At 40.5% G+C, this 13903-nt stretch overlaps 1 protein-coding gene across 2 annotated transcripts in view; it reads left to right on the top strand.

The window, feature by feature from the left end:
* Positions 1-13903, top strand: part of LOC134351502 (potassium voltage-gated channel subfamily C member 2-like) — a 362430-nt gene that overhangs the window by 209404 nt on the left and 139123 nt on the right. The window contains exon 5 of one of the 2 annotated variants that reach the window (XM_063057735.1): positions 9230-9315. The exons of the other annotated variant lie outside the window; for it this stretch is intronic. The gene's annotated coding sequence lies outside the window, so the exon portion shown is untranslated. Of the gene's footprint in view, positions 1-9229; positions 9316-13903 lie in introns of those variants that run through there. 2 annotated transcript variants of the gene reach the window in all.

The raw sequence follows: 13903 nt of genomic DNA, 5'->3' as shown, positions 1-13903 counted from the left end.
ACCCCAGAGAAATACTCACAAATCAAAATTTAATAGCAGAGTAATTATTTCTGTAGCCTTACCGTCTCTCCTTCATTGATTAGAGAACTAATACTAATACAACAGGAATTCTGTAGATGTTGGAAATTCAAGCAACACACATCAAAGTTGCTGGTGAACGCAGCAGGCTAGGCAGCATCTGTAGGAAGAGGTGCAGTTGACGTTTGTTGGTACCAACAAACCAATGGCGAATGACAAGCTGGCCTTCAAAACAAGTTGAGCTTCTGAGAGCTTTGTCCACAATTTAAATTTATATTGTGGTTGGTATTTTTGTATTTTGCTGTCCCTCGTTGATAGTCGTAGTCATAGTTATAGTCATACTTTATTGATCCTGGGGGAAATTGGTTTTTGTTGATCTTGTATCTTAAATGATCAAGTTTCTCTTAAACTATGTATTGTTACCCAACTGATGAAACATGGTTTCCTGCAAGAATGCAAGTAAACTAATTCATTTTACTCTCCTCCAAACATTAGTTGCAACAGAAAGGATTCTGTTATAAGCAGAGATCAAGTTATCCCAGTCTCTTCTCAAAGTTAAAGCAAGGCCAACAGTTTAGGAAGCTAGCTGAAGATCCAGTCCTCACAGGCCAATAAATTTGTTAAATTCAGTTGAAGCAGCTGAATCATGCAACACAGGATCAGAACCTACAACCCACTGAGTCCACATTGACGAAGGGTCTCGGCTTGAAACGTCGACTGTACCTCTTCCTAGCCTGCTGCGTTCACCAGCAACTTTGATGTGTGTTGCTTGAATTTCCAGCATCTGCAGAATTCCTCGTGTTTACTAATTTACACTGGTCCATTCTTCCTATATTCTCTTCAACAGCCTTAGAATATATCACTACCATTACAGTATCATCACTCTAGCTGGCCAATTAATCTACTCATCACTGACATGTTGAAATTGGAAAACCTGGAGGAAACCCATGAAGTCTTTATTGAGATACAGCGCCGAGTAGTCTCTTCGAGCTGTGACAGGCAGCAACCCCCGATTTAATCCTAGCCTAATCATGGGACAATTTACAATGACCAATTAACCTACCAACTGCTACATCTTTAGACCGTTGGAGGAAACCTATGCGGTCACGGGGAGAACATATAAACTCCTTACAGACAGCGGCGGGAATTGAACCCATGTCACCTGTACTGTAAAGCATTGTGCTAACCACTATGCTACCATGCTGTCACGGGATGAGTGTGCAAACACCACACAGATGGAACCTGAGGCGAGAATTAACCCTAGATCCTGAAGTTCTGCTAGCTGCAGCACAGTGTTGCCCAAATCCAGATTAATATCTCTTCTACACCCAGCCAAATTATAATTGGAATTAATAAAACTGAAAATTCTGGAAGTTTGAAATATAAAGCAAAAAAATTCTAGAAACACTCAGCAGCTCAGGCAGCATCTGTGGAAAGAGAAACTGTTAACATTTCAGTTCTGGAGCCTTTTATCAGTTCTGAATAGATACTGTCTGACTTGCCAAGTTTTGCCAGCATTTTCTGTCTTTATTTCAACACTCCTTGTTACGTTCATGCCAAAGGATAAAAATATATCCTTGACACTTGCTCTAAATATTCCAAAATTTTATAGTCTGTTTCCAAAATTAAACTCCAAGTCAATGTAGCCAAATCTCAGAAATGGAAAGAGTTCAGACATCACAATATGTATGCAAATAAATAAGATGGATTTCTATCCTGAAGAATTTACAATGTTATTTATTTATTGAGATACACCGTGGAATAGGCTCTTCGAGTTGCATTGCCCAGCAGCCCCTGATTTAACCCTAGCTTAATTATGGGACAATTTGCAATGACCAATTAACCTACCAACCTGTACGTCTTTGGACTGTGGGAGGAAACCAGAGCACCTGGAGGAAATCCATGTAGTCATGGGGAGAACGTACAAACTCCTTACAGACAGCGGTGGGAAATGAACCCAAGTCACTGGTACTGTAAGGTGCTGTGCTAACCACTACACTTACCTTTCAATTGTGTTCCTTGAGTCTGATATCAGAGTTGTCTGTGAATTAAAAAAAAACTGATATCTGAACAGGTAAGCATAAGTTTACCTCATAGATTTAAAGGATAGATTTTAAGGAGAACCTTAAAGGACTGGGATGGTATGACACAGCAGAATGGAATAACTGGGCAAGAGGTCAGCATTTATATGTTTTGCATTAATTACTGTCATATATCCTGTTTGATCAAAAGATGTGTTTCTGTGCTGGGATTTTGCAAACAAGTCGTCTGATGCTGTTTTAATTTTGATAATGGTTAAATGTAGATACACATAGACTGTAAAACAATTCTGCAAATACTTTTATAAATATATGTTTAGATATTTACCATGCATCAATGACAGAATTTTATATAGAAATTGAATATATCTGCTTTTCCTCCTTTAAGCTCCTTCTTAAGATCTAACTTAATATACTTTGTACCCTGTAATTGAAAGGGAGTGTAAATATACTGAAGCGATATGTGACTATGACAAGAAATCAGAAATATAGTGTTAGTGTTTAATTGACGTGGGCTCTTTTAGGGAAGATTAAAATATTAGCATCAGTTTGTGATTAATCCAAGGCTGAAGGAAGTGTATGGAGCAATGCTAATGATTGGCCTTTATAAGAATTCAAGTCAAGTCTGTTATCATTTAACTATGTACATGTATACCATCAAACGAGACAATGTTTCTCTGAACCAGGGTGTAAAGCACAATAGTACACATAGCACACATAACACACAATAACTTATGAAAGTAAGGATAAAAACTGCAGATGAATTACTTATAAATAAGCAAACTAAGTACATAAATTAAATATTGTAAGGTACAGAAAAGATTAACCAGAGATACTTCGAATATGATGCAGCAGGGAGCTCGGAAGTCTAATGGCCTAAGGGTAGAAACTGTTTCCTATCTTCACCGTTCTTGTCTTTATGCATCAGAGTCTCCTGCCTGATGGTAGAAAGTCAAAGAGGATGCTGGATGGATGGATGAGATCCTTAATAATACTAAGGGCCCTGTGAGCTCAGCGCTCCTGGTAAATGTCCCTGATGAATGGTGGGGAGATTCCTATGAACCTCCCAGCCATTCCCTTGTGGGGACCTCTGGTCTGATGTTTGGCTGCTCCCATCAAAGATGGAGGTGCAACATGTCTGGATGCTGTCAGTGGTGGTCCTATAAAATGCGGTTAAGATTTGGGGCTGTGAGGAGCCTCGCTTACCTCAGTCGCCTTAGGAAGTTGAGGTGCAGCTGTGCCTTCTTGTTCAGGGAGGTGAACACAAGAAATAGGAACAGGAGTTGACGAAATAGCTTCCTGAGTTTGCTCCATCTTTCAGTAACCTCATGGTTGATCTGGGTTTAAACTCTTCTTTACTGTTTGTTCCCCAAAGCCTTTGATTTTCCCTTTAATCCCTAATCCATGAAAGTGTTCAGTAACTCACTAAGGACAAAGAGGAGTAGCTCTGTGGAATTGACTTTACATTGATATGAATATAGGAAGTCCAATATAGGGATAAACTAACATAGGAGAGATTCATATCAGTTAGCATTGACGCATGGACACAGAAGAGATTCAGTCAGTAGATTTAATTTGGGATTGACAGGAATATAGTCAGGATTTAGCCATTGGAACTAATATGAGAGTACAGGGGAGATTCAGACAAGGATTAGATTGAGATTAATATGCTGGGATTAGTTTGGGATTGATTAGCGACATGTGAAAGAATTATATTGCTATCCATTTTGAGGAGTATTTTAAATTAAACATTTTCATTATTGCTGTTGAGAGATGGCTATTTGGAGGGGTTGCTGCCCCTTCACCCTCCAACCTACTTTACCCACACACGCACACACACACACACACACACACACACACACACACAATTGACACAGTAAAACAGTAAAGTAGGGAGAGAATAGAGTAAGGGCTTTAGTTTAGGGTTGTTTAAAACTAATGGGAAATGGGAGGAAGAGAAACCATTAGAATAATTAATTGAGCTCAAAAAGTAATATGTAAGACTCAAACTGAAGAAGTAATAAATAAGCCTCCGGGTGGTAGGAACAGTAGGTGGGCGCAGGAATAATCTGAAGATAACTCAGGTAGGTATATGAGAAGGTCAGCCAGTAAATTTTAAATTTGGTTTGACCAACAGTAAATATAGTTTGACGCACTCGTAATGGGCCAAAGGGTCTTTTACTATTGCTTGGAATAAATCTCAGTAGCTGAATATTTTCTTTGTGATCATATGAATGGCAACACTGTTATGGCATGTTTGTCTTTCCATTTTTTTTTCTGTCTCTGCTTGGCAAGAAGAAAAAACCAATGATTTATTGCAAAAATCAGTTTGCACTTCTGGTTTTCATTGTGATATGATGTTCTATGTGCTATCCATGGCATAAAAAATTCATGGTCACCTGGTCTAGTTTCTACCCTCCCATAATGACCCGTATATTAATTTTAAAAATAATTTGGAGTAACTTACCTGTACAGTCCATTCCTTTGTGGTGGGAATATCAATATTATAATATTCTTCTAGTAATAATTTAAATGTATCAATTATCTAGTAATTCAAAGCAAGGATTAATTAACTCTCGCACCTATTTCCAGCAGTTCATTTATTTACATTGTACATTTCCAAGGCCTCTTAAGATAAAATTTTCCAATTCAACTTCTTTTTGAAGGTTATAACAAAACATACACGTATAAAATAATTTAAATGTGTTCTTAATTGAAACTGTCACCTCCTGCTGAATGGATTATCAATGAATCTTAGAAAGTGAAATTGGAACAGACACTGATATACTTGGACTCTGGCTAGATCTAATATTGCTATAAAATCTTAAGGGTTTGAGTTGATAATGGAAATTTCATTATGTTGTTTGTGGGATTTAATAGCAGAAGATAGATCAGCTCCCCTCCGATTCACCAGGCTCTGGGTTCAAGTTCCACTCTACGATTGAGCATAATAATTTAGACTGATAATGCAGTTGTGTGCTTAGTGCTGAACTTCCCAATTGCAATAGTCCTTCCCCTCAGTTGTTTATCTGATGCCTATTTGTTCTTTCAAGTTTAGGTTAAAAATCCCCAGGCACTATTTGGAAAGCAGAGACATTTTCCTGGGTGTCCCAGCCCATACTTATTTCTCATTCAGTTTTTCAAAAATATTATCCAGAGATTATCATATTCCTATTGTGATATGCTAATTGCCAGCCATGTTTCTCACTCACAACAATGACTACACTTGAAGAGCAAGTTTGTAGTTCCATTAAATTAATACACAGGATAGCATTAACAATCTATTTATCCATTCATTAAAATAGTGCATAAAGAATGTGTGCCCTTTACTGTTTATCAGACTTAAAGTACTCTGCCATTCGGGGAAGTTGTTAGTTCTATCGTTGAAGCTGCAATGAGAGGCTATTCTGGACTGGGTTTTGAGCAATGAGGAAGGGTTAATTAGCGATCTTGTCGTGAGAGGCCGCTTGGGTAAGAGTGACCATAATATGGTGGAATTCTTCATTAAGATGGAGAGTGACATAGTTAATTCAGAAACAAAGGTTCTGAACTTAAAGAGGGGTAACTTTGAAGGTATGAGACGTGAATTAGCTAAGATAGACTGGCAAATGACACTTAAAGGATTGACGGTGGATATGCAATGGCAAGCATTTAAAGGTTGCATGGATGAACTACAACAATTGTTCATCCCAGTTTGGCAAAAGAATAAATCAAGGAAGGTAGTGCACCCGTGGCTGACAAGAGAAATTAGGGATAGTATCAATTCCAAAGAAGAAGCATACAAATTAGCCAGAGAAAGTGGCTTACCTGAGGACTGGGAGAAATTCAGAGTTCAGCAGAGGAGGACAAAGGGCTTAATTAGGAAGGGGAAAAAAGATTATGAGAGAAAACTGGCAGGGAACATAAAAACGGACTGTAAAAGCTTTTATAGATATGTAAAAAGGAAAAGACTGGTAAAGACAAATGTAGGTCCCCTGCAGATAGAAACAGGTGAATTGATTATGGGGAGCAAGGACATGGCAGACCAATTGAATAATTACTTTGGTTCTGTTTTCACTAAGGAGGACATAAATAATCTTCCAGAAATAGTAAGGGACAGAGGGTCCAGTGGGATGGAGGAACTGAGCGAAATACATGTTAGTAGGGAAGTGGTGTTAGGTAAATTGAAGGGATTGAAGACAGATAAATCACCAGGGCCAGATGGTCTGCATCCAAGAGTGCTTAAAGAAGTAGCCCAAGAAATAGTGGATGCATTAGTGATAATTTTTCAAAACTCGTTAGATTCTGGACTAGTTCCTGAGGATTGGAGGGTGGCTAATGTAACCCCACTTTTTAAAAAAGGAGGGAGAGAGAAACCGGGGAATTATAGACCGGTTAGCCTAACGTCGGTGGTGGGGAAACTGCTGGAGTCAGTTATCAAGGATGTGATAACAGCACATTTGGAAAGCAGTGAAATGATCGGACAAAGTCAGCATGGATTTGTGAAAGGAAAATCATGTCTGACGAATCTCATAGAATTTTTTGAGGATGTAACTAGTAGAGTGGATAGGGGAGAACCAGTGGATGTGGTATATCTGGATTTTCAAAAGGCTTTTGACAAGGTCCCACACAGGAGATTAGTGTGCAAACTTAAAGCACACGGTATTGGGGGTAAGGTATTGGTGTGGGTGGAGAATTGGTTAGCAGACAGGAAGCAAAGAGTGGGAATAAACGGGACCTTTTCAGAATGGCAGGCGGTGACTAGTGGGGTACCACAAGGCTCAGTGCTGGGACCCCAGTTGTTTACAATATATATTAATGACTTGGATGAGGGAATTAAATGCAGCATCTCCAAGTTTGCGGATGACACGAAGCTGGGTGGCAGTGTTAGCACTGAGGAGGATGCTAAGAGGATGCAGGCTGACTTGGATAGGTTGGGTGAGTGGGCAAATTCATGGCAGATGCAATTTAATGTGGATAAATGTGAAGTTATCCACTTTGGTGGCAAAGATAGGAAAACAGATTATTATCTGAATGGTGGCCGATTAGGAAAAGGGGAGGTGCAACGAGACCTGGGTGTCTTTATACACCAGTCATTGAAAGTGGGCATGCAGGTACAGCAGGCGGTGAAAAAGTCAAATGGTATGCTGGCATTTATAGCGAGAGGATTCGAGTACAGGAGCAGGGAGGTACTACTGCAGTTGTACAAGGCCTTGGTGAGACCACACCTGGAGTATTGTGTGCAGTTTTGGTCCCCTAATCTGAGGAAAGACATCTTTGCCATAGAGGGAGTACAAAGAAGGTTCACCAGATTGATTCTTGGGATGGCGGGACTTTCATATGAAGAAAGACTGGATGAATTGGGCTTGTACTCGTTGGAATTAAGAAGATTGAGGGGGGATCTGATTGAAACATATAAGATCCTAAAGGGATTGGACAGGCTAGATGCAGGAAGGTTGTTCCCGATGTTGGGGAAGTCCAGAACGAGGGGTCACAGTTTGAGGATAGAGGGGAAGCCTTTTGGGACCGAGATTAGGAAAAACTTCTTCACACAGAGAGTGGTGAATCTGTGGAATTCTCTGCCACAGGAAGCTGTTGAGGCCAGTTCATTGGCTATATTTAAGAGGGAGTTAGATATGGCCCTTGTGGCTACGGGGGTCAGGGGGTATGGAGGGAAGGCTGAGGCGGGGTTCTGAGTTGGATGATCAGCCATGATCATAATAAATGGCGGTGCAGGCTCGAAGGGCCGAATGGCCTACTCCTGCACCTATTTTCTATGTTTCTATGATATTATCTATATGAAATGAGCTGGAAATCTAGAACGACACATACAAATTGCTGGAGGAACTCAGCAGGTCAGGCAGCATCTATGGAAAGGAATAAAGGGCTGATGAATGGTCTTAATGGTGAACTTCCTGATGGCATTAGTTTTTCCCATCAGCTGTTCATCTGTTGCCTCATTTAAAGACCTTTCTTCAGTCCTTTATTCCTTTCTATAGATGCTGCCTGGCCTACTGAGTTCCTCCAGCATTTTGTGTGTGGAACTCAGTATTTTTACACAACAGAAAACCAAAATGGAGATAATACATAAAAATAAATTAACTTTATATTCCTATTGTCCTTTATTATGCATGATGATATGTTAATCATTTCTAATCTGGCACTGAATCACCAACAGAGTATCACACTTTAGAATTCCATATTTAGCTGATAGGTAGGATGGCCACGTCTTTTAAGAGATCAGAGCAGGAATGTGTAGTGTAGTTAACCACTAAAGCCAAAGGCCAAAGAAAGCAGAGATAAAGAATAACCCTATTTTAAGAAGTCACAGAACAAATTGCTATAACAAATCCATAAGACCATAAGAATGCATCTCTTTCCACTTTGTTGAGATCCTTTACCAAGATCTAGATGTCTGCCTCCAGCCAATGTATAGTTTGCAGGCACTGGAGATAGAGGTATTGAATCTGGGTGACTCATTTGGAGGAAAGGAAAACCTGAAAGCAGACTCGCTGAGCAAACTGATGTGTTTTGTATGCTGTAACATTCTGTGTTTTCTCACCAGTGGCTGATAGAGTTCCTGCTGGAAGCAGACATTTCGACATTTAAATGATGGGCGGTGATGTCAGTTGGACATCCTAGTATAGAGCAGCCTTTATTTTGGGAATTTTCCCTCCATTAATTATCCCAGTCTGCATTGGGCAGCTAAGCCTTCTAAGCAGCTATATAAGGTAAAGTTCTAATGTCTCGAAGTGATCAAGGACATGTTTGAATGAATGCTTTGTGAGTGCTTTTTGATTCACTGAGCTGATAAAAGAAATCTAACGTTGCGAGTTCTGATACAGAAAGTTAAGATTATATTAAGTAAAACAAAAGGTGATTTAAAGTAATTGGTAAAACAAATAAACACGACTTAAAGAGAAAAAAATCACACTGTGTGCTTTTGAAAAACAGTGATAGAAAGGTTAACACAATCAGATTCATAACTTTTATTTGGACAAATACTTGAGAAAAAAGTGAATGAGCAAAATCAGGAAGATAGGATTAATTCAATGAGGTTGTCAAAGTGCCATTACGGGCACAATGCACCAATAGGCCTCCAATGCTCAATTATTTTAAGATTCTTTGACGGCTCCTACAAATGGTGACAATCGGCTTCCCTATGGAATCTGCTATATTTATGTTTCCTGCAGGGAGAAGACGATTGAAGGCATGCAGAGCAGGTAAGATCGCACCAGAAGGGAACAGCATCCAAACGCCATCGTTCTCCAAGTCATGCACACAGCTGGTGGTGGACTTGCCGGGATTAATCCGAAGTTCAGTGTCAGAATTGGTTAAGGTTGCTACTGGAAGCTGTGATATAGTGGTGCCCATGCTGGATGGAGCCTGCCACCGACCCATGCCAGGGGATTGGCGCTGCCACTCACAGGCAATGTTAATAGTGCACTTATTTTGTTTCGATCAAAATAGATCATCTGCAGTATAGCTAATATGATGTCCAGTGATCTATGAACAAAAGTTGATGCATCATACACTTATCATCTGTTCTTCTGTCGACGTGTAATACAAATGGATCATGTTTACACTTGTCTCACTCCTGTGTTCCTGATACAATGCTGTGCTTGATGTAAATCAAAGGTTCCTGCTCCTCTTTTAACAATATTTTTGTTCATCATCTTTGGTCACCTACCTACAGGAAAGATCTAGGTAAGGTTGAAAGAGTGCAGAGAAAATTTAGGAGGATATTGCCAGGTCTGGAGAACCTGAGTTATATGGAAATTTTGAATCAGTGAGGACTTTATTCCTTAGAACGCAGAAGATTGTGAGGAAATTTGATAGAGATATACAAAATTATGAGGGGTATAGATACGGTAAATGCAAGCGGGCTTTTTCTGCTGAGATTGGGTGGGACTACAACCAGAGGTCATAGGTTGAGGGTGAAAGAGGAAAAGTTTAAGGGGAACATGAGGGGAAGCTTCTTCAATCAGAGGGTAGTGAGAGTGTGAAATGAGCTGCCAACACACGTGAGCTTGATTTCAACATTTAAGCAAAGTTTGGATAGGCACAAGGATGGTAGGGTTATGGAGGGCTATGGTCCTGGTGCAGGCCGTTGGGAATAGATAGTTTAAATGGTTTCTGCATGGACTAGATGGGCCAAAGGGCCTGTTTCTGTGCTGTACTTTTCTATGACTCTATAATGTCTGTTACAGACTGGATTATTTCTGACCCAATTTGCACACTCGGAGAAAGGCCTAAATATGTTCCTAATGTACAATAAAGTGCTGCCCTTTTTCAAGGACAGTGACCATCTCATGGAACCAAATGTATCAGGCTTAAAATATTAGGAAATGGCAGCAGCTGGCTCCAGGAAGCATCTTCCAACCCATCACCCACAAAATACTGGAGGAACTCAGCAGGCTAGGCAGCATCAAGGGGAAAAGAGTGAACAATCGATGTTTCAGGCCAAGACCCTTTGGGCGGTGAAGAAGAACTACAAAGTGGCAGGTGATAGGTGAAACCAGGAAGGGGGAGAGGTTAAAGTGAAGAGCTGGGAAGCTTATTGGTGAAAGAGTGAAAGAGATAAAGGGGGAATCTGATAGGAGGGAACAGAAAACTTTGACCTGCTGAGTTCCTCCAACATTTTGTGTGTGTTGTTTTGGATTTCCAGCATCTGCATATTTTCGTATATTTGTGATCTTCCAACGCAGCTCATTGTACCACACTGTTCCATAAACATCGTACATATCCTGTATTTCCCTCTGTGGGGTTGTAAGAAAGAGGGGGGCAAGATATAATAATTATGACTTAAGAACTTGCATTTATTAAGTGCCTTTAACATTGGTAGGATATCCCAAATAGCTTCACAGCTGATGAACTACTATTGAAAAATATTCACTGCTTTGACGTTGACCTGTCTGACAGTTGATTAGTTCATTGAAGGATCCGCATTCTGAACCATGCAAATTGTTTTATTTTTGCTTGTCGTGTGACTTTTGTTGGCAAAGGCACATTCAAAGCCCATCCACGGATGACCTAGGAACACAGTAGTGTGTGGATCTTTTTGCTGGATAAATCCATGTGATATTATTCAGAATTAGTTTCCAGGATTCGATCCAGCACTAATGTCAACATTTTTGGGTTTTCGTTGCTCATTGTTGAAAGACAAGAAAAAGGCAATTTCACTGAAAGTCAACTCGTGTGTGCAAAGCTTTAAACTGTTTGGCCCTGTGGGTAACCATGGTGAGCAATGAACAATGTATGAAGTCTGCTTTAGGATCACCCTGCTATAAACATCTGACTTCTTCCCAATACCATTTAGTGGCATGCATGTTTACTCTGACATGAATAAAGCAGAAACACGAGGAATTCTGCAGACGCTGGAAATTCAAGCAACACACATCAGAGTTGCTGGTGAATGCAGCAGGCCAGGCAGCATCTCTAGGAAGAGGTACAGTCGACGTTTCAGGCCGAGATCCTTCGTCAGGACTAACTGAAGGAAGAGCTAGTAAGAGATTTGAAAGTGGGAGGGGGAGGGGGAGATCCAAAATGATGGGAGAAGACAGGAGGGGGAGGGATGGAGCCAAGAGCTGGACAGGTGATTGGCAAAAGGGATACGAGAGGATCATGGGACAGGAGGCCTAGGGAGAAGGAAAAGGGGGATGGGGGGAAACCCAGAGGATGGGCAAGGGGTATAGTCAGAGGGCCAGAGGGAGAAAAAGGAGAGAGAGAGAAAGAATGTGTGTATATAAATAAATAACAGATAGGGTACGAGGGGGAGGTGGGGCATTAGTGGAAGTTAGAGAACTCAATGTTCAATGTTTTCCTGGCTTTGGAAGTTTATCCAATTGGTTCTTCAGGATTCCTGCCTTTCTTCCATCGGCACCACACATGGGGTTGAAATTCATCCTAATGTCTCTGCACAATCTCTAACCACGAATACTACCTATAGCTTCCTAGCTGAGCATGCTAGCACATGCAAAGTGATGTTGATGTTTTACCATTTCATCCTGGGCCAGAAAAGAACTACTGCAAACTCTTAAGTGTCTGTCACCTTGAAGGCAAATTTGCTTCTGGTCCGAATAAACTGAGAACACATCTCAGGATCGATATCCTGTTTTGTCTCACAGTTATCACTTGTCCTGAGCTAGTTAACAATTCTTTCTGCCAGGCTATTGCAGTCCCCTTCCTGAGACCCTGAGGTCTTGCCAATTTCCTCCTTCAATTCCACCACCACCTTCTCAATGCCTGAACATCCCATCTGCCACAGTTGCAACCTTCCTCAAAAATGGTTGGTTCTGATAATTAACAATAATTGGAGAGAGCGTAATTTTGCAACACTATATTGTTGCATGTGCTTCCCAATTACTCAAGCCTGAAAAATGAGAGAAGTTTGAATCTCTGGACTTGCTTTCTTGCAGAAATATTAGGTTATGCTATGGTGTATTCTGCAAATGTTCAGCATGATGTGCTTTTGTGTATTTTCCCAATCAAGTGGATGTCTAGCCCGGCTAAGTCACACCTCAGAGAATTGGATGCTGTTGCATACAGCATGATGTTATATGGTGGCAACTGGCAAGCTTTTAGTGGCAAAATTCCAAATACTGCTTAGATAGCCAATTTAAGTCTCCACAGGTCATTCTTCTGTGCCCAGATCCTCAGAGTGGCAGTGAGTGGAATTTCTGTCACAGTGCCAGTATACCGTTCCTGCTCACAAGATGTGCATTCATGTTTACATCAAAGACTTGCACTGTTCCTGTTCAATGAGAAATTGCTTCATTTCAGAAAAGAAAGAAGAAATAGAAGCAGGAGTAGACTATTTGACCCATCATGCCTGCTGGACCATTCACTGATATGGCTGATTACCTTTTACGGCAACATCATTTCCCTGCAGTAACCCCATATCGCCTGAATCCCTGATGATCAATCTGATGTTAAAGCAGAGATGTGTTTGCTTTCTTGAGTGGTCAAAGGATCCAATGATATTATTTTGAATAAGATCAATAGTAACCCTCTCACGCTTACTCATTCAATCACTCAACCATCATCAGAAACCATTTGGCCTTATCACATAACTGCTGTTTTCTGGATCTTGCTTTGTGCAATTGGAAATCATATTCCCTACTTGGCAACTTAAACAATACCTCACTGGCTGTAAAGCTAACTGGAATGCCATGAAAACAAAAAAGCAGCTATATATAGCACTATGCAAAAGTTCAAAGGTTCATTTATTTACAAAATATACAACTCTTAAATTCTTCAACTCTCCAGGTAGCCATGAAATCTGGAAAGAAAATCCTCAACCCCCAAATCCCATCTCCCTGCCAAAAAAAACAAACAAAAATGGAACAGACACATTGAACCCCAAATCCCTCCTTCCGCACAACAACCAAGCATAACGTATCAGGCACAACGATTATCAAATTCCTCCTCCCCAATAGAAAAAAGAAAAAAACGGATCAGGAACATCAACTCCCCCAAATCCCTCTTCCTGCACAAAAAGACCAAACAAAATGGATCAGGCACATTGACTCCCAAATCCTTCTTCCCACACTAACGAACGAACAAAATAGATCAGGTATATCCACTCCTAAAACCCCATCCCTGCACAAAAAAAAAGATCTAGCAAAAGAAAACACAGAATATAAAAACTATAAGACCAAAAAAAGTATATAGTCTTCGGCGCAGATATATATATGTGTACAGTACTGTCGTAATTTTATGTATTGCACTGCACTGCTGCCACAAAACAAAACAAGTTTCTTGACATGTAAGTGATGATAAACCTGATTCTGGCATGGGTTTCTATTGTGGACTGAGTGGAAAGTGGGCAGGGAGAAGGGAATCATGGTTGGTGAGGGGAGGGAGCT

The sequence above is a fragment of the Mobula hypostoma genome, chromosome 9 (assembly GCF_963921235.1).
Source record: "Mobula hypostoma chromosome 9, sMobHyp1.1, whole genome shotgun sequence".
Classification (NCBI taxonomy): Eukaryota; Metazoa; Chordata; class Chondrichthyes; order Myliobatiformes; family Myliobatidae; genus Mobula; species Mobula hypostoma.
The sequence above is the reverse complement of the archived record's forward strand: the minus strand, read 5'-3'. Positions and strand labels throughout refer to the sequence as shown.